This window comes from Arvicola amphibius, chromosome X (assembly GCF_903992535.2).
Source record: "Arvicola amphibius chromosome X, mArvAmp1.2, whole genome shotgun sequence".
NCBI lineage: Eukaryota > Metazoa > Chordata > Mammalia > Rodentia > Cricetidae > Arvicola > Arvicola amphibius.
In genome coordinates, this window is record NC_052065.1 from 71,864,632 (window position 1) to 71,890,958 (window position 26,327).

General features: G+C 36.9%; 1 pseudogene; it reads left to right on the top strand.

The window, feature by feature from the left end:
- LOC121677024 overlaps positions 1–17,276 on the top strand; it is a 63,812-nt pseudogene extending 46,536 nt beyond the window's left edge.
- Positions 17,277–26,327: the final 9,051 nt, after the last annotated feature.

Genomic DNA, 26,327 nt, shown 5'->3' on the forward strand with positions numbered 1-26,327 from the left:
TACATATTGGCATTGTTCATTGCACATTGTATTCCATAAAAGTATACAATGAAAATGATAATTATAAAAGTTGGAAGATTAATAATTCTAAACATAGCTACTGTGATTTAGATGATTAAGAACTGACATAATGGTTGGCATAGGGATCAATACAATGAAATTGATAGTTCTAGAACAAACCTTCACATTTATAATCAATTGACATTATAATGTTGCAAATGAAACTCATTGGGAGAAACAGAATCAAAAGTCCCCTTGAAGCATTAAATGTGTATATACAAAAATTGGAGATTTATTTTTATTTATGTGTCTATGTGTCTGTATGCTTGTCTTTGTGAGTGTATGCCACACATGTGAATGTCCACATAGACCAAAAGAAGGTGATGGATATTCTAGAGTTGGACTTAGAGGAAGTAAGCCCCCTGATGTGGATGGTGGGAATCAAATTTGGGTCCTCAGGAAGAGCAGCAAGTCTGATTATGCAAAAATAAACTGGACACCTATATCATAACATATCATGTCATGTCATGTTGTATCGTATACAAACTAAATTATATTTGATAAACAATCTCAATGTAAGAGTTAAAATACAATTTTTAGTAGGTTAGAGTTACACATTTTCATGGTTTGTATTTAAACAATAGTTTCTTACACGTGAAATCAAGCAAGAAACTGTCCAAAAATTGGACAAACTAGAAGTGAACAAAACGTAAATCACTGTGCTTGAAAGGACACCAGGAAGAAAGTAGCCTAGACAGTGACAGAAAACTCAGTAACGTCATTTGTTTGATGATGAACTTGTACATAGAATTACAACTCAAACTGAAAATAAGTCCAATTGAAAATTGACAAAGTCTCTGAATTAAATTTTCACTAGGCAATATATTCAAATGAACAATAAATGCATGAAAAGATACGCAACATCAATAGTTATCAGAAGAATAAGAACTTGAGCCATAATAAGAAACTATGTCATACACTCTAGGAAAGATAAAATGAAAGAGGAAAAATCAAGTTCTGCGAGGACATTCTTAAATTAGAATTTTCTTCCACTGCTATCTGGAATGTACAATAGCACAGCTACTTTAAAAAAATAGTTTGGAACTTGCTCAAAAATTAAATGCAATGTTACCATAGGACCTGTGTTTCTATTTCTAGAATATATTTATATAAATATATAACCAGGAGAATAGAAAACAATCAATATATTACTTAGAAACAATTATTGCAAACTCAAGATAAACAAAATAAGGAACAAAAACATCTATCAATCACTAGGTACAAAAGGCAGCATATTTGTGTAATGAAATATCATTTGGTAATAAAAACTAGAAATCCTGATATATGTTACAACATGGATGACCCTTGGAAACATTTCAGTATGTGAAAATGCCAATAGGTCTTATAAGATAGCATATTTCATGATTCTGTTTATATAAAATTTCTAGAAGCAATTCCATTCAGTCAGAAAGTAGATTGCTAGTTTTCTAGGGCGGAAGAATGAAGTAAGATTTGATAAGAAATAATGGATGATGACTTATAAGTACAGAGTTTGTTTTGTTTTGGAGTTTATGAAAATTATACTGACGAGTGGACAATTTTATGGCTATACTAAAAACAATGAATTGTTTAAGTGGATGTATTCTATACTATATGAATAATATTTTCATAAGACTATTTTTGATAAAATAATTTTAGATGACAAAAAACCTTCTACTTTCTTATCGCATATCCCATCCCATTTTAAATATTTATGCATTTTATGATTATGAGTGTTTTTCATGTATGCATGTCTGTGCAACATGTATGTTCATTGTCTAGTGAGACTAGAAGAGGACATGGGACCCTAGAATTGGTATTACAGTTTGTTTGAGCCTCCATGTGGATGCTGGGATCTGAGCCCAGTCCTCTGGGAGAGTAGTTCATAAAACTGCTGAGCCATCTCTTTAGCCCTCTATCTGATGGTTAGCATGCTTCATCCACAGTCTTTTAAACTATCATTTGGAAACAGAGACTAGACTATATTTTTGTCTGACATCCTCTCCATCTTGACTATAATTCTGTGTCTTGCCTGTCTCTATCTTAATATCATCAAAATATAGAATGTATTTAGAGAAAAGTATAGGATGAATGACTAAGGAAGTTATAACCCTACATTAAAAATATTCTTTGAGACAATTTCAACAAAATGTATACCTCACCAGGTGCTTGGCTCAGGATTTCACATATTATCTAATTTATTCTTACAACAGAAAATTCAGTAGCTGATTTCATTATTAATATTTTGAAATGAAATACTGGAGACTCAAAATATTAAATAATACAAATTTGCACTTAAGTCTTAGAAAAATATGTGATCATCCAAAGATTAATAAGTTAATGTGACTATAAATAGACTTATTCTAATAAATTTTTTGTTCTTTTCCTTGTTATAGATTTATGAGACAATTATTTTAAAATAATAGACAATATTTGTAAAGAAATTACATTTTCTGATGGAAAAATACATAATATTTTAAAAATTAATTTAAACAACTTTATATTTACATTAAAATCTTTGCATAGACATAAGATCACTTCAGGTAATATATTTAACAAATATCCATTATTGAAAACAGTTACATAAAATTAGTGCTTTCTTTTAAAAACCCAAGATACATAGTCTCTTTATTAGGTGTTATGCCAGTGGAAGAATTTGTAGCATGACTAAGATGAGAGATTTAATTAATGAAACTGTTATAAAGTGTGCACCTTTGGCACATTCATTCACTGTTTCTTCTCTACAATACCCTTGGGGTACTGTTAATGGTAGCACAGAAAGCAAATAGATGACTACATCTTAATGGATCTTACAATTCATTCACATAATATGTATTTATGTGGGCAGGTGCATCCATGTGAATGTAACTTAGATCAGGGGGATGGAAAAACGTTTTGGCTGATGGCTAAAATACTTAATTTTATTCTATTTCTGGACTTGTTGTTAGAGAGAACCACAACATAGCAAAGGAGTGTGTAAATTAGCAATAATGTTGATAGAAGATTCTGCTACTATTTTGTTGGTTTTAGAAGGTCCATCTCTAATATTTTATTGTGTGATAATACAAACATGAGGAACTTTAGGTTTTTCTCCCACAAGTTTATTTTAGCTACATTTATATGTACTTTATGGATCTTTTTCAGTCATGAATGGGAATTTTTTCTCTAAATTTCACAAGCTGATTGGCATATACTTAAAAATACTGGAAAGGTTAAAATTAGTTTCACATTGATCCACAAAGCATCACCAGAGACCTGGCATTATTAACTTTGATGGCTAATGCTATGAAGTAGAAATAAGAGACAATTCCTTTCTTGCTTTTATTTTTTTCCAGTTTATTTATTTTTTATTAAAAATTGCCATCTCCTCCCCTCCTCCTCCCCCTTCCCTCCCCTCCCCTCCACCCACACCCCCACTCCCTCCCTCTTGAGGCCAAACAGCCATCAGGGTTCTCTACACTATGTTGAGTCCAAGGTCCTCCCAACTCCCCCCAGGTCCAGGAAGGTGAGCAACCGAACTGACAAGGCTCACACAGAGCCCGTCCATGTCGTAGAGACCAAGCCCATCGCCATTGTCCTTGGATCCTCTGTCAGCCTCCACCATCAGCCACCCTCAGAGAGTCCGATTTGGTCGCATGTTCCATCAGTCCCATTCCAAGTGGACTTGGTGGTCTCCCATTAGTTCTGTCCTGCCGTCTCAGTGGGTGAATGCGTCCCTCACGGTCCTGACTTCCTTGCTCATGATCTCCCTCCTTTTGCTCCTCATCGGGACCTTGGGAGCTCAGTCCGGTGGTCCTATGTGGGGCTCTGTCATTTTCTCCATCCAATGCCAGGTGAAGGTTCTATGGTGATATGCAAGATATTCATGAGTATGGCAATAGGATCTGGACATTTCTGGCACCCTCTCCTCAGCTGCCCAAGGACCTAGCTGGGGGTGTCTTCCTAGACACCTGGGAACCCCTCTAGAGTCAAGCCTCTGCCAACCCTAGAATGGCTCCCTTAAGTAAGATATATAATTCCTTGTTCCCATAGCCACCCTTCCTATATCCCAACCATCCTATTCCCCCAAGCTCTTCCCATCCTCCACTTCACACTTTTCTCTCCCCATCCCCCCTCCCCCCATCCCACCCCACCCCTATGTTCCCATTTTTTGTCCGGCAATCTTGTCTACTTCCAGTATCCAGGAGGATAACTATATGTTTTTCTTTGGGTTCACCTTCTTATATAGCTTCTCTAGGATTTTTACGAATTATAGGCTCGATGTCCTTTATTTATGGCTAGAACCCAATTATGAGTGAGTACATCCCATGTTCATCTTTTTGGGCCTGGGTTACCTCACTCAGGATGGTGTTTTCTATTTCCCTCCATTTGCATGCAAAATTCAAGATGTCATTGTTTTTTACCGCTGAGTAGTATTCTAGCATGTATATATTCCACACTTTCTTCAACCATTCTTCCACTGAAGGACATCTAGGTTGTTTCCAGGTTCTGGCTATTACAAATAATGCTGCTATAAACATAGTTGAACAGATGCTTTTGTAATATGATTGGGCATCTCTTGGGTAAATTCCCAAGAGTGGGATTGCTGGGTCCTGGGGTAGGTGGATCCCAAATTTCCTGAGAAACCTCCACACTGCTTTCCAAAGCGGTTGCACAAGTTTGCATTCCCACCAGCAATGGATGAGTGTACCCCTTACTCCACATCCTCTCCAGCAAAGGCTATCGTTGGTGTTTTTGATTTTAGCCATTCTGACAGGTGTAAGATGGTATCTTAACGTTGTTTTGATTTACATTTCCCTGATTGCTAAGGAGGTTGAGCATGCCCTTAAGTGTCTTTTGGCCATTCGAACTTCTTCTGTTGAGAATTCTCTGTTCAGTTCAGTGCCCCATTTTTTAATTGGGTTCATTAGCATTTTAAAGTCTAATCTCTTGAGTTCCTTATATATTTTGGAGATCAGACCTTTGTCTGTTGTGGGGTTGGTGAAGATCTTTTCCCAGTCAGTAGGCTGCCTTTTTGTCTTAGTGACAGTGTCCTTTGCTTTACAGAAGCTGCTCAGCTTCAGGAGGTCCCATTTATTCAATGTTGCCCTTAATGTCTGTGCTGCTGTGGCTATACGTAGGAAGCGGTCTCCTGTGCCCAAATGTTGTAGAGTACTTCCCACTTTCTCCTCTAACAGGTTCAGTGTGTTCAGATTGATATTGAGGTCTTTAATTCATTTGGACTTGAGTTTTGTGCATGGTGATAGACACGGATCTACTTTCATTCTTCTACAGGTTGACATCCAGTTATGCCAGCACCGTTTGTTGAAGATGCTTTCTTTCTTCCATTGTGTGCTTTTAGCTCCTTTATCAAAAATCAGGTGTTCATAGGTTTGTGGGTTAAGATCTGGGTCTTCTATTCGATTCCATTGGTCGACTTCTCTATTTTTATGCCAATACCAAGCTGTTTTCAATACTGTAGCTCTGTAATAGAGTTTGAAGTCAGGGATGGTAATGCCTCCAGAAGTTCCTTTATTGTATAAGATTGTTTTGGCTATCCTGGGTTTCTTGTTCTTCCATATAAAGTTGATTATTGTCCTCTCAAGATCTGTGAAGAATTTTGATGGGATCTTTAAGGGGATTGCATTAAATCTATAGATTGCCTTTGGTAGTATTGCCATTTTTACTATGTTGATCCTCCCAATCCAAGAGCAAGGGAGATCCTTCCATTTTCTGGTATCCTCTTCAATTTCTTTCTTCAAAGACTTAAAGTTCTTGTCAAATAGGTCTTTCACTTCCTTGGTTAGAGTTACCCCAAGATATTTTATGCTATTTGTGGCTATCGTGAAAAGTGAAGCTTCTTTGATTTCTTTCTCTGCTTCCTTATCCTTTGTATATAGGAGGGCGACTGATTTTTTGGAGTTGATCTTGGAACCTGCCATGATACTAAAGGAGTTTATCAGCTGTAGGAGTTCTTTGGTGGAGTTTTTCGGGTCGCTTATGTACACTATCATATCATCTGCAAATAATGAAAGTTTAACTTCTTCCTTTCCAATTCGAATCCCCTTGATCCCCTTGTTTTGTCTTATTGCTATTGCTAGAACTTCAAGTACTATATTGAAGTGATAAGGAGAGAGTGGACAGCCTTGTTGCGTTCCTGAATTTAGTGGGATGGCCTTGAGTTTCTCTCCATTTAATTTGATGTTAGCTGTCGGCTTGCTGTAAATAGCCTTTATTATATTTAGGAATGACCCCTGTATCCCTAATCTCTCCAAGACCTTTATCATAAAGGGGTGCTGAATTTTGTCAAATGCTTTTTTCTGCATCTAATGAGATGATCATATGGTTTTTTATCCTTCAGTTTATTTATATGATGGATTACATTGATAGATTTTCATATGTTGAACCAGCCCTGCATCTCTGGGATGAAGCCTACTTGATCATAGTGGATAATTTTTCTAATGTGTTCTTGGATTCTGTTTGCCAGTATTTTATTGAGAATTTTTCCATCGATGTTCCTAAGTGAGATTGGCCTGTAATTCTCTTTCTTGCTTAAGTCTTTGTGTGGTTTAGGTATCAGGGTAATTGTAGCTTCATAAAAGGAATTTGGCAATGACTGTTCTGTTTCTATATTATGAAATACCTTAAGGAGTATAGGTATTAGGTCTTCTTGGAAGTTCTGGTAGAATTCTGCATTGAACCCATCAGGTCCTCGGCTCTTTTTGGTAGGGAGGTTTCTGATAACAGTTTCCAATTCTTCGCGACTAACAGGACTATTTAGAGCATTTACCTGGTCCTGGTTTAACTTTGGTACATGGTACTTATCTAAAAAAGTGTCCATTTCTTTTACATTTTCCAATTTTGTGGCATACAGGCTGTTGTAGTAAGATCTAATGATTCTTTGGATTTCCTCTGTGTCTGTGGTTATGTCCCCCTTTTCATTTCTGATCTTATTAATTTGTGTGTTCTCTCTCTGCCGTTTGATTAGTTTGGCTAGGGGTTTGTCAATCTTGTTGATTTTCTCCAAGAACCAGCTTTTTGTTTCATTGATTCTTTGAATTGTTTTCTGTGTTTCTATTTTGTTGATTTCTGCCCTCAGTTTGATAATTTCCAGTCTTCTACTCCTCCTAGGTGAGTCTGCTTTTAGATTAATCCTTTCTTGCTTTTAGATTAATCCTATCTTAGATGCTTAAAAGTGCCCTCTCCTTCTCTTCTATTTCCTTAACTCATTTATTCTCTGGGTAGCGGAACACCATTCACTAGATTTTAAGCACTCAAAGCTTAATCATTTTCAGTCCTAAAGAAGTAAAAGAAACTTGAATATGCAAAATCTTCAAACAAAATCTAATCACATTTCATTCAGAATGCTTTCTTTTTATTTATTTCTTCTCTTACTAAAATTGCTAATGGAAGCAGATATATTTGAGTAAAAACTCGTTTTTGATTAATATTCTCTTTATGGAAATGTGATACCCACACACAATGGGATTTTATTAAGCTGTAAATAAAAATGAAATTATGAAGTTTGCAGGTAAATCGATGGAACTGGAAAACATTATACTGAGAAATGTAAAACAGACCCAATAAGACAAATCTCACACGTTCTCATTCATACTCATGAAGACTAGCATTCTTTAGATTTGTGTATTTAGCTGGGCATACCAGTGGATATCAGGAAACTAGAAAAGGGACATTGTGGGGAAAAGAGAGGAAATATCTTAAAAGAATGGGGATAGTGGAGCATAGATGACATGAAGGGGAAGAGGGGAATATTGGGAAAGGAACTTTAAATGAGTTCAAGAATGGAAGGGTAGGGAAGACAAATAATAGGAAGAGGAATAATTAATACCAAGGACGTTTGAAAAAGTTATACAGAGACCTACTATTTTAATTATATGTATTACACACACACACACACACACACACACACACACACACACACACACACATATATATATATATATATATATATATATATATATATATATATGAGTCTGATTGGAGTTGCTCTACTTTGGAGATAAAGCTCTTCCCAGAACCTATAAATTGTCAAACAGAAAGTCCTATACCAGGCTTGGGGAGATGATTCAGCATCTATGAGCATTTGGGGCTCTTGTAGAGGACCTAGGTTCAGTTTCTAGCACCCACATTGGGTGGATTACAACAAATCTCCCAACTCTAGGAGATTGACACATTCTTCTGGCCTCTATGCAGGCACTTGTACACACACACACACACACACACACACACACACACACACACACAAACCACATAAATAAAAATATATTTTAAGAAAGTTCAGTGACAGGTATGGGCTATCTCCTCTTTAATTGTTGGTCAGGAGCATCTCAGACCCTCCCCTCTCTCCAAAAAACAATGCATGTTACAGAGACTCCTCTTGATTGCCTACAAGAATATGGTGGGATGAGCCTATTGCTGAAGACACTTTAGTCACAGGATATAGAGAAATCAAGTTGGTACTATAAAACATTTTTTCCTACTAGCTACTTTTCATATCATCAGACGGAGCTATACAGGCTGCTAGAGCAAAGAAGTCATCAATAGTCATATCCATGTGAACTCTGAGAGCCACAGTAATAATTGATATACCTAGAAATGCTTCTGATTGCAATAGTGGCACTAATGTTATGGGATTAGCCAACCACTTTCTGATTGAATTTAAGGCCAAGTCCACAGGAGGAAAAATATGCCTGTTACTACACAAATCTGGCCAAAATCTCATGGTTGGGGATCCCATGAGCCTACTATTATTTGCTAATAAACATAGCATTAAACTGTTCTCTAAATTTGCATTTCTATACCTATAGATTACTACAGCTCTCAGATCTCATCAGGGAAGTTTCTTCTTGCAGGGGATGTCAGCTAAAGCTGTTAATGATAAAACTTGCAACTTTTCAAGTACACGAAGTATCTGTGTAGGACTTGGTAATAAATAAAATATCTATAGCATACTCCCAAGGTTTAAGCATCATTATGGAAGTGAGAACTGAAGTATTGTAACAGAAAGGACTTGGGAGGACTGGAGAGAAAAAAGTCTTGTGGACATGACTGGACTATTACATTTATGAGTCCATAGAAGCAGGGATTGCCTGCACAAGACTAACACAATATCAAGCCAGACATCCAGCATGAAGGAAGAGTGGCTCATGGGCTCCCACTATCATCTGAAAAAGTATTGACAGCTAATGGTTTCTTAGAAAGAAAAAGTCAGTTTTTATCAAAATCTTTGGCACCTGGTAGATCAACCGTGCTCCAGTGTGTGGCCCTATATGCCTCAGTACATGGGATGTATTAAAAGATGCACCACATTTACGAGGGGCTAGGAGGAATATATGAGGAGTTATAAGGATGAATATGAGTGAATAAAAATACTTTGTGTGCATGTATGAATTTCTCAAAGAATTAATAAAATATTTTAAAATTATTTTTATGAGGACACCATGGTATCAAAGGACAATCAGAATGGTATGGAATAAACTGAAATGTTAGTATGCCGTCTTTATTCTCAGCTATGCCTTCTTTATGTTTGGTATACTCTCAGGTAGATATTTTATAATAAGGTTATTAAGGTATGTGGTCATAGAATAAGAATTTCAGATTCTATGAAGGAAGGAATCGATGTTATTATGTTTGCTCTTTAGCATAAAATATATACTAAATTATGTTAGTTACTCTGTTTAATTCAGCAAAATTTATTGAATCCTAATGCATATGACTGGAAATTTTCTCTATATTGAGTTCGAAAGTGTCCAAGTTTAAGTTTTCATTTTCTTTTTTGTTTTTTGTTTTTCATGACATGGTTTTTCTGTAGCTTTGGAACCTGTCCTGGAACTCACGCTGTAGACCAGGCTGACCTTGAACTCACAGAGATTTGCCTGACTCTGCCTTCTGAGTGCTGGGATTAAAGGCATGCACTGCCACCACCCAGCTCCAAGTTTAAGTTTTATCCTTATGGAATAGTCAATCTAGAAGGAAGGAAAACAGAAATAAAACAAGTGGCTAAATAAGGCAATTTCAGATTGTGATAAAAATCTATAACTCAAACAGGATGCTGAGTGATGATTAGAAATGGGTAATATTATTTCCAAAAGTTAGTGAAAATTCAATAAAGATTGGTATTTGAGCTAATATCTTTGGAAAGAAACCTTTATACATAAAAAATATCAAGAGAAAGAACTTTTTGAATGAAGAGGAAAGTAGCTATAGAAAACTAAGGGATAATGGATCTGTCATGTTCAAAGAAAGAAATTTGCCATGACTGAAGATTGATGAAGTAGAAGAAATATGTTGGATTTGTTTTTTTTCTTATTTTCTTGGAGTTTTCTTTTTTAATTTATTTATTTTTAATTAAAAATTTCCACCTCCTCTCCTCCCATTTCCCTCCCCCTCCCCCATCCCCCTCTCCGTCCCTCTCCTGTCCAAAGAGCAGTCAAGGTTCCCTGCCCTGTGGGAAGTCCAAGGTCCTCCCCCCTCCATCCAGGTCTAGGAAGGTGAGCATCAAAACAGACTAGGCTCCCACAAAGCCAGTTCATGCAATAGGATCCAAAACCCAGTGCGCCATTGTCCTTGGCTTCTCAGTCAGCCCTCCTTGTCAGCCACATTCAGAGAGTCCAGTTTGATCACATGCTATATCAGTCCTAGTTTAGGTAGCCTTGGTGAGCTCCCATTAGATCAGCCCCACCGTCTCAGTGATTGGGCGTACCCCTCGCGGTCCTGACTTCCAGTAATTCAGCTGCATTGTCAGTTCAGTTGGAACATTATGCTGGAAGATGTTCTCTATGGGTATGATGCAGAATATTGCACAGATATTGGTTTGTAAGGAAACAAATTGGAAGCAGGGAAGAAGAGAGTGGAATTATGACAGAGTTCAAATAGAGATATGATGTCTTGAGCTAGACTTGTGTCCACGGGATCAAAAGAAGTGGATAAAATTGATCAAACAGAACACTTGCCTATAGATTGAGAAATGCGGTTTTGGAGGAAGGAGAGAGGAGAGAAAGAGGGAGAGACGAGGGAGAGAGGGAGAGAGAGAGAGAGCGAGAGAGATGATGAGGAGAGGGAGAAGAGATGAGCATTCTGGTAACTAAGGAAAATGATTTCCGCAACTAAAGAAGATGAGGATTTGATTAGGGAGTGGTTTGTGCAGACGGAGCCAAAATTTTTTCATATTTGACATAATTCGTTGGAGTCCCCCATTAGACTTTCAAGTGGAAGTGTTCATTTGGTAGGTGGATAAGTAATATTGCTTCCTCAAAGGGGACAACATATAAGCTGAAAAATATAGCTTTTTTAGTTATAATTATATGGCTGTTATTAAAACTGGAGTACAGTTACAGAGGAAGCAAGTATTTGTTAACTTAAGTCCTTATGTTCTCCAACATTTATAGGTCTGTTTAGTAGAGAATATACTGTATTATCAATGGAAATAGAGATAATCAACAGTATCAACTGTATTGAAAAAGCATGTGAAATAAAGGGCAAAGAATTTACTAGTTGGTTTGAATTTGACAAATATGGGATGTGGTTATTAACATTGAAAGTACAGCGGCAGAGGCAGCAAACACAGATGGACATGGATGTAAAAGTGAAAGATGAAGTAGTTGTGACAATGATGATAGAAAACTTTTCAAGTTATTTTGCAGTGATAGGATGTAGAGACGTGAGGCAGTAATGTAGGCAGAATTAAAAGAGTTTCTATCTAATATATGTCTTTATATTAACAAGTATGATGCAGTGGATAGACTGATGCTGTAAGAATGTGCATAAATGGGCAAATCTTAGGGATGCAAGAAGAGGTCTGGTCTTGAGATGACTTGGGAGGACTTGGTCTTGATACCAGCATACACATTTTATTCATCGCAAAATGTTATGGGCACTGATGCTGATATTTGACAAATTTGGTAAATAATAAACAGTTCTCTCTTTCTCTCTCTTTTACAATTCAATAAGTAGAACAAGTTTCTTTCTCTTTGTTTCAGACATTAAAATATATTACTTTCCCCTCTCAATTTTTTCTCTTCAGTCCTTCCCAAGCCTAGTCCCTCCAACTTTTTCCACTCCTTCCATGTTCGCCTCAGTCCCAACTTGATACCCTCTTCCAATTACTTGTCTCTCTCTCTCACCCATACACACACACACACACACACACACACACACACACACACACACACATACACGATGAATTTATTTTTGTTCTTTGTTTGTATATGGTTTTAGGATTCACCAGTTTGTATTAGACAATTGGGGGCACATCTCTGGAATGGACTGTCCTCTCAGAAGTCATCTAGGGGTGTGACCCCATGAGATTTTCCACCTTCCACATTAGCATGTCTATTGTTGTTGTCATTGTTCAGATCTTGTTTTTGCAGCCATTCTATCATAGACCATTTTACAGAACACTTCTGGGTAGTCTATGTCTTAAAATTTTTTCTATCTCTTTTTTGAGAAGTTCCCTGAGCCATAGATGCAGGAGCTATGATGTAGATGTATCCACTGGGGCTAGGCTCCTGTGACCCACTTGATCTCTGTTTTGTTTCCAGTTGTGTTTTTCTTTGATGGTATCCATTTGCTGGAAAAAGTTTCTTTTATCAGATGCAACCTACATACTATCTATAAGATACTATGGGTATCTTGCCATGCTGGTCATTGTTGTGGTTCATAGCTGGTACAACTGGAAAAAAAAAGGACTATTAATTGTTTTTGTTCCTTGGAAGCTTGTATAGTATTTTCTGATACTATGGAAGCTAGACCACAGAAAGAATGCTTTCAAATTAGATCCAGTTCGAATAATATAGGTCTTATCTCTTAAATGCCAAGTATCTTCAGCAATAGGAGCTTTCTTTCAATATCTGAGAGGCAACCAAGGGCACCAGTCACAGTCAATATTGATTGGTGAGTCATATGGACTACATTTAACAACTATTTTATTTTATTTTTGGTTTTTCGAGACAGGGTTTCTCTGTAGCTTTGAATCCTATCCTGGAACTAGCTCTTGTAGACCAGGCTGGCCTCGAACTCACAAAGATCCGCCTGCCTCTGTCTCCCGAGTGCTGGGATTAAAGGCGTGCGCCACCACCGCCCGACTTTTAACAACTATTTTAAAGGTGATTTTTTTTTTTTTTTTGAGGATAGTTCTGAGTTTCTGTCAGCCTATGGTTCTTTAGGGAGACAATTACAACTCTAGCTCATAAATTTTTGGTAACTATAAGTAATGATTCCTAAGAAGTTTTTCAAACAACCTTGGTATTATTTATCCTTCCCCCTCCTTCTGTATTGCTCTCTTCTACCTCCTATTTGGAACCTACTGCCCCATTTTTCCATTTTCTACTTTCTATCACCTGCATCCTGCTATTCCCCTATGGCTCCTTTACATTCGTGGTTTCTGTGGTTGCTCCATGTTGTATACTCAGCATCTGAAGACTTGTAACTAGGAACAGCAAACAATATAGCATGTGTGGTGTTTTATCTTCCTGGGTCTAGGTTACCTCCCCTCAATATACTCTTTAAGAAGTGAGGTTATCAGTTGAGAAGAAAGAAACTTGAGGAAAGTATAAAAAACTAGGGCAATTGCAGTATAAGCTGAATATTGCTTTGAGACCTCTGAATTTTTTTAAATCATGAATTTTGAAAAGATTAACTTCCTTTGAAAATCTTGTATCTTATCCTTTCCATGATGCACAGTGTTCTTTGGGCCCCATGTATTACTATCATAGAGATGACCTGTATTATTTAAAATTTGGCAAAACATCATTAAAATTTATGAGAAAAAAGGAGAACAGCTTCTTTGTCTGTGACTTACAATAGGCTCCTAGTCAGCTTGTTCCAGTTAGATTAGATGTACTTCCATATCTTCAAGCATGTGATTATTTGATTCTTCATAATAATCAGTGATTTCAAGTTCTCTTAATTTCTTTCATTTTATGTTGTGCAGATGGGAATTATACTCGTTGATTATTCATTTAAATGTTTGTTTCTTGTGGCCCTGTACTCTTGTACCCTGATGGATCCCTCCACATGGCTTTCTCTTTGCTAGATTAACAATTGATGAGTAGGCCATAGGTTGCCTTCTAACCCCTTAGTCTCACTGCATCAACATGGATGTAAAACAATCAATTTCCAATGCTAACTAAACGGTGTTTCAAATTTTTTCTGAAATATGACATAAAGAAACATTCTTCATGGAGAAGTCAAACCACCCATTTTCATGCTTCTGGAGTATGTGAAGAGGTTCAGCTTTGGGTTCAACTACTGTTAGACTTCAAAGCAAAGTGACTCCATTTCTGATATCTGCTATTCTCCTGGAATTAGTACTGGCATTACCATTCTTACAAGTTTTTTTCATTAGAAAATAGATGGTACTGACTGATAGTTATTAATTCTGGAAAAAAATGTCTTTGCTAACTAGCTGGTGATCTTTCTTGACTTTTGTGTGTATATAGTGGTGGAGTGTCATAATCTTATCAGTGATGTCTTTACTAGCCACCCCAAGGCTTGAGTTTAAAAATACATCAATTTTTACTATTTCAGTTTCTCTCTGGCCTTCATTATGTCTATACATGTTTTACTTTCAAGTTCTGTCTAAAGTACTTTGTTGTATCTGCTACTTGGACATAAGGCTAGGTGTAGAGTAATGAATTTAAATTAAGTCAATGGCTGGAGTGATGACTCAGTGGTTAAGAGCACTGGGCACTTTTCCAGAGGAGCTGAGTTCAATTCTCAGTAACCACATGACAGCTCACAACCATTTATACCTCCAGTTCCAGGGAATCTGACACCCTTTCTGTCCTGCATGGATTCTACACACAGAGACATACATACAGTCAAAAATCACTAATACACATAAATATTGAAAAGTTAAAAAAAATAGGCCCCAAATAAAGAAGTTAGAAGTGTACAAGTTACAAGATAGAAGTGAACCATCTGCATCATTAGGAACCATAACAGTTTGTTTTGGGATCCTTCCCCCCCCCCAAAAAAAAACACATCTACATTAACTGAAACTAAAAGAATCTTTATTCATGACCTCGGATTCCAGACGTCTACCACAAGAGGAAAAGGCATGAACCAAAGAGGTTAAGTCTACCATGAAAAAAAAAAAGTGACCCCTTTAAGACATGAGACATGCATGATTCTATCCATTGTGAAGTCAGAGCATGAGCAAGAAAGACTATAGACATCATCTTGTCTTTCTGATCAAGTTTCACCAGAGTCTCTTCAGAAGCTATGCCTTTTCTTTTGTGTTTCATCATTGTATTTTATTTTATCTTCAGGAAGTTTTTGAAATTAAAGCAGAAAAAAAGGACCCAGAGACAGAAAAATATTTTCAAACAATGACAGAAGAAAAAAGGGTCAGTCTCATTCTTCTTTGTCAGTAAGCCTTTTCAGATGAAATTTAATCTCTTATCTTTAATATTACTATTACTCAAAGATTTTTAACCCCTCTAGGATGTTTAGGCATAAGACCTGAAAACTAACGATGGACCATCATTTATGTTTCATATTATTTAACCATTTTAATGTCAAAGTATATATGTAGCTTTATAGACTATCTGAAGCTTCCCATTGTCAATGTACACTTATCCTTGATTTTGAGAATGGCTGTCTAGTTACAACACAATATATGTGTATGCATAGTTTCTGAGCCTAAAATAATAGGTACTGCATAGACTTAGATTCACTTTATATGCCTCCTAACTTTACTAAAATGTGAGTATCTTGCTTCAAAAACCATACTCTTGAAGTTCAGTCCTTGTACTTTGGTCTTTATCAATTGATTTGCATGGATTTTCAGTTTCTTAAAAATCCATTACAGTAATTCAGGAGGGGGGACTTGGTCCTGTCCCAACTTAATATGCTAGACTTTGTTGACTTCCCATGGGAGCCTATACCCTTTGGGAAAAGCAGATGGGGGAGGCCCTGGGGGTACAAGGTGGTGGGAGGAGAGGTGGGGGAGAGCTGTGGATGGAATATAAAATGAAATCAGAAAATCAAAAATCCCTCCAAAAAAATCTATTACAGTGTACTTGTAGCTGTTTGATGCTGTAGTTCTGTATTTAACCTAAATTTTCTCTTCTCAATGTATTGTCATCTGTGTTTTATAAGTTTTTCACATTATGACAGTTGAAAAGATGGGCTTAAATTTATCTTGGTTAAAAACATTAATTAATTCGTAGATTGTGTCTAAAGTGTAACTCCTATTTACACATTTTCAGAATACTATTCTTTATCACTAGATGGGTATCAGACAGTGATAGTTAACAGATACCTAGATTAATCGATGCTTATAAAGTTTCTAGTATCGTTACCTACTTTTGTTCATTTCTCATTCTGTAAGATATGGCTTAGAATTATCATGATATTTACATATTAACATGGAGATGTAATATGAGCAATTATACACTGTAATATACATTTCCTTAAAATCATGACTAACCATTTTTTTTTCTATTGCAAAAAATGTCTTTGTAGAATCCCTGGAGTCTAATCTACCAGGAATCCTTTTCTGGAAGTTCTTTTTCTCCAACATCACAATTATCAAGAACAAACTCCAAGTAAGCTTTCAATCCTATAAAAGGGAAGTGAAAAGTACAAATACTGGAAAAGAAAGACAAGAGTATCTCATTTGGAAAATATTTGCTTTCAACATTTAAACTTGTATACTTTTTTTGTAGGAGGAGAAGTTGCAGCGACAAACAGGCATAGAGATAACACTGTTTCTAGCTATGAATATCTATGTTTTTGTCAGAGTAAAAGATAGCTCTTTAGCATATTGCCTGAGAAAAACCCCAGTAGTGATCAAAATTAAACTGTAGAGCTTTTAATACCGTGCTTCCCATTTGTCTAAGCATCCCAATTTTATAGGCATTCTGAGAAAGAACATAGGGACTATTCCCTATCGAGTCTCTAGTTTTTTGTAATATGATTAAAAGAAAAATGGTTTAGTACTTTCTATCTTATGAATACACCATCATTTCACTATACCTTTTGTTTCAATCTAATGACTTCTGCATGACTTCATTCTTTTCATGTAGGAGTACAGTCATAGTAATACCAGTGCATTATAATAGTTACAGTATATATATAACTTTATTATTTTGGAAGTAATTACTATTTTTGTTCTTAAAAAAATAGCTAGTTGTTATCTCAAGAATGCAAAGAAGGCCGTACTTTGACAACCTATCCAGGCGTCCTAAAACTGGAATGGCTCTCCAAGATCAACTAAGCCTGCAGGAAACTAGTGGGAACAACTTTTTGGCCAACCACACCTAGGAGGACAACCTTTGTAATGTAGAAGACATTTAATTTTTATTTATGGTCAGCCCTGATCATAATTCCAATGCAGATTGATGCAGTGATCATTGGCAATTCATTATGATAAAATGATATAACAAAATCACTTTAGATATAGGTTTAGAAAATTGACTGTATGCGAATCACTATACCTACTTCTTCAGTTTGTATAATGGGATCAGGAAACAGGAGTCAAAGATATAGAATGTATAGTATATAGTACATATTAATGTATACATCATATTAATTTGTATATTATAATTATATATAAAATATTTAAATGTATATAAAATATTTAAATTAGAAAAAAGATTTGAAACCAATGAGAACTGATTAAATGCTAGGAGACTTACTCAGGGATGCGCTAACATTTATCTTATGCAGTAACACAATGAACTTTGGAATGATAATATCACAAAACTACTTGTTCTTATATATGTATTACGTAGCAATGTTTGATTCTTATTGTAGTGAAGAGATTTTTGGATTGCATATTATCTGAGCCAGTTTAGAAGAATTATAGCACATGCATTTAGTGGCTATTTAAAATCAGCTAACATTAATTAATTAAAATGAATATTTTATTGTTTATATTATGAACTTATAAAAGCAACTAAACAGTTTTCTAAAATGACACATAATATATGCTTAATTTTATAATACATTGGCATATCTAAGCAAGCTTAGTTATTTTATGAAATGTCAAGCAATTACTTTGATATTTTAACTTCCTTGCAGGATTTTCCCACATCTGGGCCCACAAGAGCAACCTATATTCCAAAAGAAAAGTCACGCTCAGCTTATGTCGAACCGGAAATCCCATACAAAATTGGTCGTGCACACATGAAATCCAACTGTTAATTTCCCCATGGAAAAAAAATAAATGTGTTTGTGTAAATCTATGTATGTGTGACTTCATGATTATTTTGATAGCATTCTTGTTATATGCCCAAACCACTACAAATATGATTACTATTCTCTAAATACTTTTCCCTATAATTCTGCTAATACTTCTCTTTATGCCTTTAATTTTTTTGCTTCCTCTTCCTGATAACCATAATGCAAAACTTTCGTTTCTTTATCCAGTTTAATGAATTCATCAGATTGCAGACATTCGTTATCTCAAAAATTTGCCACTGTATCTGGGTGTTTGTTTATGGAAATTTTTTAGTATGTTTAGTGAAATGCACTATAGTGACGTGTAAAGGCACCTGCTGCCAATGCTGATGACCTGAGTTCAAACTTTGAGATTCATGGAGTCGAGAAGAAAGTGGAGATGAAGTGGGGAGGAAGAGTTAACCTAAATTAAAGGTGTATAAAAATGTCACATGAAAAGTACTACCTTATTAAGAGAGTGAGAGGAAGGGAATCTTGCAAGGTTGAATAATGCTGCTCTTAAAAGTGACCCTATTGTCTGAGTTTCTCTTGGAATTTTTTTTGTAAGCTCTCACTAGAATGGCACATTAAGCTCTGGTTGTACCATTCAAGGTTTTCTGCAGTCCAACATTCAAAACATTTCTATATTTTCTCACCCAAGTTCTAAAGCCCTAAGAATCCCAAGATCAGGTTTATAGCACTAATTATCTGTGTTAGTATTTATATCTTCCTAAGATAAATACCCTGAAAAAATCAGTTTGTTTTGATGTCATCTTGAATTTCTTTCTGCAGGTCCTTGAAGTTTTATTACAAATCTTTCATTTACTTGATCAGAGACATCCCAAGATATTTTTTAAGCTATTGTAAAATGTATTGGTTCTCTGATTTCTGTCTTTTTTGTCATTTGTCTATAGGCAGGATTCTGATTTTTATTTATTAATTTTGTATCTTTCTGTTGGCTGAAATTGTCAGCTGTAGAGGTATCCTGGTGGAGTTTTTAGGATCTTTTATGTATAAAATCATATCATCTGCAAATAAAGATACTCTGACTTCTTCCTTTCTTATTTGTATCCCCTTGATCTCCTTCAGTAGTCTTATTTCTCTTGCTTAGCTAAGATTTTGAGTACTGTACTGCATAGATGAGAAGAGAGTGGGCATCCTCTAATCATGTTCCTGATTTTAGTGGAAATATTTTGAATCTTTCTCCATTTAGGTTGATGTAGTGGTGAATCTACTGTAAATTACCCTTATTATGTTTAGGTATATCCCTTGTATCCCTAGTTTCTCTAGGACTTCCATCATGAAAGGATGTTAAATTTTTTTCCAAGGCCTTTTCTATACCTAATGAAATGGTCTGTGGATTTTTTTTCAGTTTGTTTACTTGGTGGATTGGATTTGTTGATTTATGTATGCTGAGCCATCCCTACATCCCTGGGATAAAGCCTACATGATTATAGTAGATGTTTTGATGTGTTCTTGCTAGTAGTTTGCAAGTACTGTATTAGGAATCTCTGTAGAGCTGCTCTCTATGCCATAGTTCCTGTGCCCTACCCCACCCACCAGAGCCCTGAAAACCTGGGAGGAGCCTTCCTACAACCCCAAACACCTCCCCAAGACATCTAAGACCACCAGAAACTTGGCCCCACCTACAGCTGGAAGTAAAGCCTCAGAGATCTGGCAGCAGCCTCCCCAAACCTCCAACCATTCCCCAGGCATCTAGAAAGGTACATATCTGGATCATATGCCAGAGGGCCCTACTCTCTAGGTCATAGTCCCTGGACTCACATCCCATGCCCCCCACCTACCAGAGCCCAGGAGACCTAGGATCTGTAAGGAAAAGGACACAGTCAACAGGACAAAATGACAGCCTATAGAATGGGAAAAGATCTTCACCAATTGCACTTCGGACAGAGGGCTGATCTCCAAAATATACAAAGAACTAAAGAAACTATATATGAAAATATCAAATAATCCATTAAAAATGGGGTACAGATCTAAATAGAGAATTCTCAACAGAGAAATCTCTAATGACCAAAAGCCACTTTAGGAAATGCTCAACATCCTAAGCCATCAGGAAAATTCAAATCAAAACAACTCTGAGATAACAATCTTATATCTGTCAGAATGGCCAAGATCAAAACACTGATGACAACTTATGCTGGAGGAGATATGGAGTAAAGGGAACAATCCTTCATTGCTGGCAGGACTGCAAACTTGTACTGCCACTTTGGAAATCAGTTTGACAGTTTTTCAAAAAAATTAGTACTACACAGCAGAAAAAAATGACATCTTGAATTTTGCAGGAAAATGGATGGAGTTAGAAAACATTATTTTGAGTGAGGTAGCCCAGACCTAGAAAGACAATTCTCACATGTTCTCACTCATAAGTGGTTTTAAACTTAAAGCAAACTAGCCTACAAATCACAACCCCAAAGAATTTAGACAATGAGAACACTAAGAGAGACTTACATAAATCTAATCTACATGGGAAGTAGACAAAGATAAGATCTCCTGAGTAAATTTGGAGCGTGGGGACCTTGGGGGTGGGATGAAGGTGGGAGAGGAGAGGCAGGGAGGGGAGCAGAGAAAAATGTAAGGCTCAATAAAAATCAATAAAAAATGGGAATCAATATACCTCAAGACTCTGCAATACCACTTTTGGACAAATATCCAAAAGATGCAGACCCATACCACAAGGACATTTGCTCAACTATGTTCATAGCAGCATTATTTGTAATAGCCAGAACCTGGATATAACCTAGATACCCTTCAACTGAAGAATAGATAAAGAAATGTGGTATATTTACACAATGAAATATTACTCTGTGGTGAAAAAAAAAACAATGGCATCTTGAAATTTGCAGGCAAATGGATAGAACTGGAGAAAACCATCCTGAGTGAGGTAACCCAGACACAGAAAGACAAACACAGAATGTGTATATTAGACATAAAACAAAGTATAGCCAGCCTATAGTCTGCAACCCCAGAGAAGCTAGGTAACAAGGAAAACCCTAAAAGAGACATACATGGATCTCCTTAGGAAGGAGAAATTGGTAAGATCTCCTGGGTAAACTGGGGGTGTGGTGGTGGGGGAGGGAGGGAAGAGAAGAGGGAATGGGGGATGAGAACATGAGGGAATGGGATGGTCAAGTTGAGGGAGGGACAGAGAGGGCGAGCAATGAAAGAGACTTCTTGACATAGGGAGCCATTATGAGATCAGTGAAAAGCCTGGTGCTAGGGAAATGTACAAGGATGACCCCAGCTAAGACTCCTAGAAATAGTGAAGAGGGTGCCTGAACAGGCCTTCTCCTGCAGTCAGATTGTTTACTATATAAACTGATGAAAGCAGATGCAGAGGTCCACAGTGAAGCACTGTGTGTTGCTCCTGGAGTCCAGAAGACAGGGAGGAGGGATCATATGAGCAAGTGGGGGGGGGTAAGATCTTGATGGGGAGACCCACAGAGACAGCTGACCAGTGCTAGTGGGAGCTCATGGGCTCTGGACAGACATTTGGGGTCCTGCAGGGGACAGAACTAGGCCCTCTGAATGTGGGTGAAAGTTGTGTGGTTTGGTCTACTTATGAGAACCCTGGCAGTGGGACCAGGATCTATTCCTGGTGTATGAACTGACTTTTTGGAGTCCATTCCCTATGATGGTTTAACTTGTTTAGCCTTGGTGCAGTGGTGAGGGACCTCAACTCGATATGCCAAGCTTAGTTGACTCCTATGGGAGGTCTTACCCTCTCTGAAGAGTGGATGGAGGTGTGTGGAAGGTGGGGCAAGCAGGCAGAGGGGAGGGAGGGGAAACTGAATAAAAATAATAATAAAGTAAAAATATTTTTTTGCATCTATGATCATAAGGGAAATTGGTCTACAATTTCCTTTCTTTGTTGAATATTTGTATGGTTAAGGTATCAGGGTAATTGTGGTTTTATAAAAAGAATTAGGCAATGTTCCTTCAATTACTGTTTTGCAGAAAAATTTGAGGAGTATTGGCATAAATTCTTCTCTGAAAGTATTCTAGATGTAAATCATTCTTGTCCTGGGCATTTTGTGGTTGGGAGAGTTTTAATTGCTACTTCTTTTTCACTAGGGGTTTTGTATCCCCTTAAATTACTTACATTACCTTGATTTAACTTTAGTACATTGTATATACCAAGAAAGATCCATTTTTTTAAAGTTTTTTAGTTTGGTGGAGTACAGATTTTTAAAGTCCTTATTTCTTTGTTATCTTTTTATTATGTGCTCTTGAGTTTGATTATCTTCCCATCTATTCCTTTTAGGTGCTATTTCTTCTTTTTTTATTTTTTTTCTCATTTTTTATTAAAGATTTCCATCTCCTCCCCTCCTCCTCCTCCTTCCCTCCCCTCCCTTCCACCCATACCCCCACTCCACCCCTCTCCAAAGACAAAGAGCCATCAGGGTTCCCTTCACTATGTTAAGTCCAAGGTCCTCCCAGCTCCCCCTAAGTCCAGGAAGGTGAGCAACCAAACTGACAAGGCTCACAGTTATCCTGTCCATGCTGTAGAGTTCATGTTCATTGCCATTGTCCTTGGTTTCTCAGTCCTCCTCCACCGTCAGCCACATTCAGAGAGTCCGGTTTGGTCCCCTGTTCCATCAGTCCCATTCCGACTGGACTTGGAGGTCTCCCGTTAGATCTGTCCCACCGTCTCAATGGGTAAAAGCACTCCTCGCGGTCCTGGCTTCCTTGCTCATGATCTCCCTCCTTTTGCTCCTCATCAGGACCTTGAGAGCTCAGTCCGGTGCTCCTATGTGGGGCTCTGTCATTTTCTCCATCCAATGCCAGGTGAAGGTTCTATGGTGATATGCAAGATATTCATGAGTATGGCAATAGGATCTGGACATTTCTGGCTATTTCTTCTTTTTGTTCTAGAGCTTTCAGGTGTGTCATTAAGTTAATGATATGAGATCTCTCCAGTATTTTTACATAAGCATTTAGTACAATAAATTTACCTCTTGAACCAACTTCACCATGCCCCATAAGTTTGAGTATTATGTTTTCATTTTCACTCAATTTTAAATTTTTAAAAATTTCCTTCTTAATTTCTGTCTTGTCCCACTTTTCATTCAGTAGTGAGTTGTTCAGTTTTCATGAATTTGAACACATTCTGCTGTTCCTTTTTGTGGTATCCAGTTTTAAACCATGGTGTTCATCTGGATGTAGGGTGTTCCTTAAATTTTCTTTTATGTTAGGACTTACTTTGTGTCAAAGTACGTGAACAACTTTGGAGAAAGTTTCCTAAGATGCTGAACTGAAAAGAAGGTATATTCTTTTATATTTGGGGGAAATGTTCTGTAAATATCTGCTAAGTCCTTTGGTTTATGACATCATTTAATACCAACCTTTCTCGTTTAGTTTTTGTCTGGATGACCTACTTACTGGTGGTGGGTAGCATTTGTGTAGTATATGTGATTTAAGCTATAGTCATTTTTCTTTTATATACTTGGGTTCTCATGATTGGTGCATAGATGTTTAGAATTACGATATTCTCTTGGTAGATCTTTCCTTTAAATATATGTAGTGCCCTTCCCCCTTTCACAGAATTTTATTTGAATTTCTGTTTGAATTCCATTTTGTCAAAAGTTAAATTGCTTTTTGGGTCTATTCGTTTGGAATATCTTTTTTCATTCTTTTATCTTAAGGTAATATGTAGCCTTCATGGTAACATGTATATCTTGGATGCAGCAGAAAGATGGATTTTCTAATATATTCTGTTCTTCTGTGGCTTCATAGTGAAGAATTAAACCATTAGTATTGAAAGTAATTAATAACCAATGTTTATTTATTCCTGTTACTTTGTTGTTATGTTGTGTGTTTCACTTACTGGTCTGAGATCATTTATTACTTTGGTTATCTTGGGTGTGGCTAACCTCGTTAGACTGAAGTTTTCCTTCTAGTGCCTCTGCATTTGTAGATAGTTCTTTAGCTTGGTTTTATCAAGTTATGTCTCATTTTCTCCATCTATTGTGATTCAAAGTTTTGCTGGGTATAGTAGTCTGGGCTGGAGTCTGTGGTCACATAGAGCTTGGATACCCTCTATCCTGTTCCTTCTGGCTTTTAGAGTCTCCAATGAGAAATCAGCTATTATTCTAGTGGGTCTGCCTTTATGTGTTTCTTGGTCTTTTTTCCTTGAATCTTTTACTATTCTTTCATTGTTCTTTACATTGAGTGCACTGATTATTAGGTGCCATGTGGGAGCTTCTTCTCCGTTCCTGTGTATTTGTTGTTCTGTATGCTTCTGGTATCTGGCTAGGCACCTTTTTCTTTAGGTTAGGGAAATAATCGTCTACAAATTTGTTGAATATTTTTTCTGTGCCTTTGATCTAGGCTTCTTCTTCCTCCTCTATTACTAGTATTTGTAAATTTTTAGACATTTTTGATCCAAGATATGAATTTCTTCTTTCTTATCTTTAATGCTAGAAATTCTTTCTTCCATCTTTTGTATTCTATTGGTGAGGATTGCCTTAAAGGTTCCCATCCATTTGAGTTCCTTTTTTTGTCATTTCCACTATTATTTCAGTTTGGGTTTTCTTTAGTGATTCCATTTCTACTTTCATGTTTTGAACTGTTTTAAATATTCTTCCACTGTTTCTTTGTGTTTTCATGCATGTCACTAAGTGATTTATGTATATCCTCTTTACTGTCCTTGAAGATATTCATAATTCCTATTTTGAAGATCTTGTCTTGTGCTTCAGTTATATTACATTTTTTCATGTTCTACTGTATAGTAGGGTTACTGAGTTCTATGGGACATATGTCTTGGCTCTTAATATTTGTGTTTCTGTGGAGGCCCAAAAATGTGAGCAAACGTCAGAGAGTTGGAACTTACCTCTATTCCTTCAAAGTTATTGTGTTTCTACCTTAAACAAAGGTCCCACCTAGATTTAGACCAGACAGTTCTGCTCTCTCAAGATTATTGTCAACAGGTGTGGCTACTATCCAGACCTTGTATTTCAGGTATAGAGAAGTAGATATATTTCTACTACAAACAAAAATCTAAGGATCCAACTAAGTTCCAGTTTTCTTAAGGAGATAACATTGCATTCCACCCAGGGAGTGGTTTGCCTACAGAATGTTTTGTTCTAGGGTGTGAGTGTAACGTGTTTTGTTCTAGTAACAGAATGTTTAACAATGGATGTAGCCCTTGACCTTCAACTGGTCTGTTCATTTCCTTGTATCATGTTAATGCAGTTTTTTGTCTTACTTTTCCCTTTTGTCGTCAGGTTATTTTAAGTAATTGGAAATTAAATGTGGGCCGATTCCAGTATTCATTGGAACTTCCTCCTGATACTGTTCTATATGTTTTTGTCTTATTATTTTTAAGCATGTCTTTGTATTCTTTACTATATTTCTAAATCCCAATACCCCTGCCCTGGAAAGGGGTACTTTTGTCGAGGCTGGCCCCCAACATATTTGTATGTTGGTGTTTAGGCATCTGGAATCATGATGATTGAGGTGATTCTAGTTGTTGATATCTGGTATTGTCTTTGTTGAGTGGGTGTTCCATTACTTGGTTTTTTTTTTTTTTTTGTCTTCTCTGGATCTTAGGAGAGTTTGGTGGCAGTTGGTTGCCTGGTAGAGAGTGCTTCTGCAGGTTGGTGGGTGACAGAGAGTAGTAGAGATGGGCTCAGAGAAAAGGCTGAGAGAGACTACAGGAAAGAGTTAAGGGGATTCTGTTCACACCAAGAGGCAGGGCCCCTAGGGAAGTTAGAGATGTGGTAGGTGTAGGGTCTCCTGAAAGTAGATTGCAGTAAAACAAATAATTTGGAGAAAAAGATATGAAAGCCTTGGGATGATACTGGGTCTGTACCAAGAGTTGGAATCTCCAGGTGGGAGGAGGGGCACCTACAGGTACACTGATACTGGGCTAGGGTTAAACTGGAAAGCCCCAAATAATGGAAGCAGAACAGAGTGACTTTGCTTACTTGTGTCCCAGCCTGTTTTCACCTCTGGAGGTTCCAAGTAGAAAGGGTTTCTGGGTATTTATAGACTGACACAAAGGAATCAGAATGGGCTACAAGGGAGGGCTGAGAATGTCCATAGGATGGAGACTAGCTGAGTCCATACCTAGGTTCTATGAAGTCCAAAGAGCTTGGAGGAAA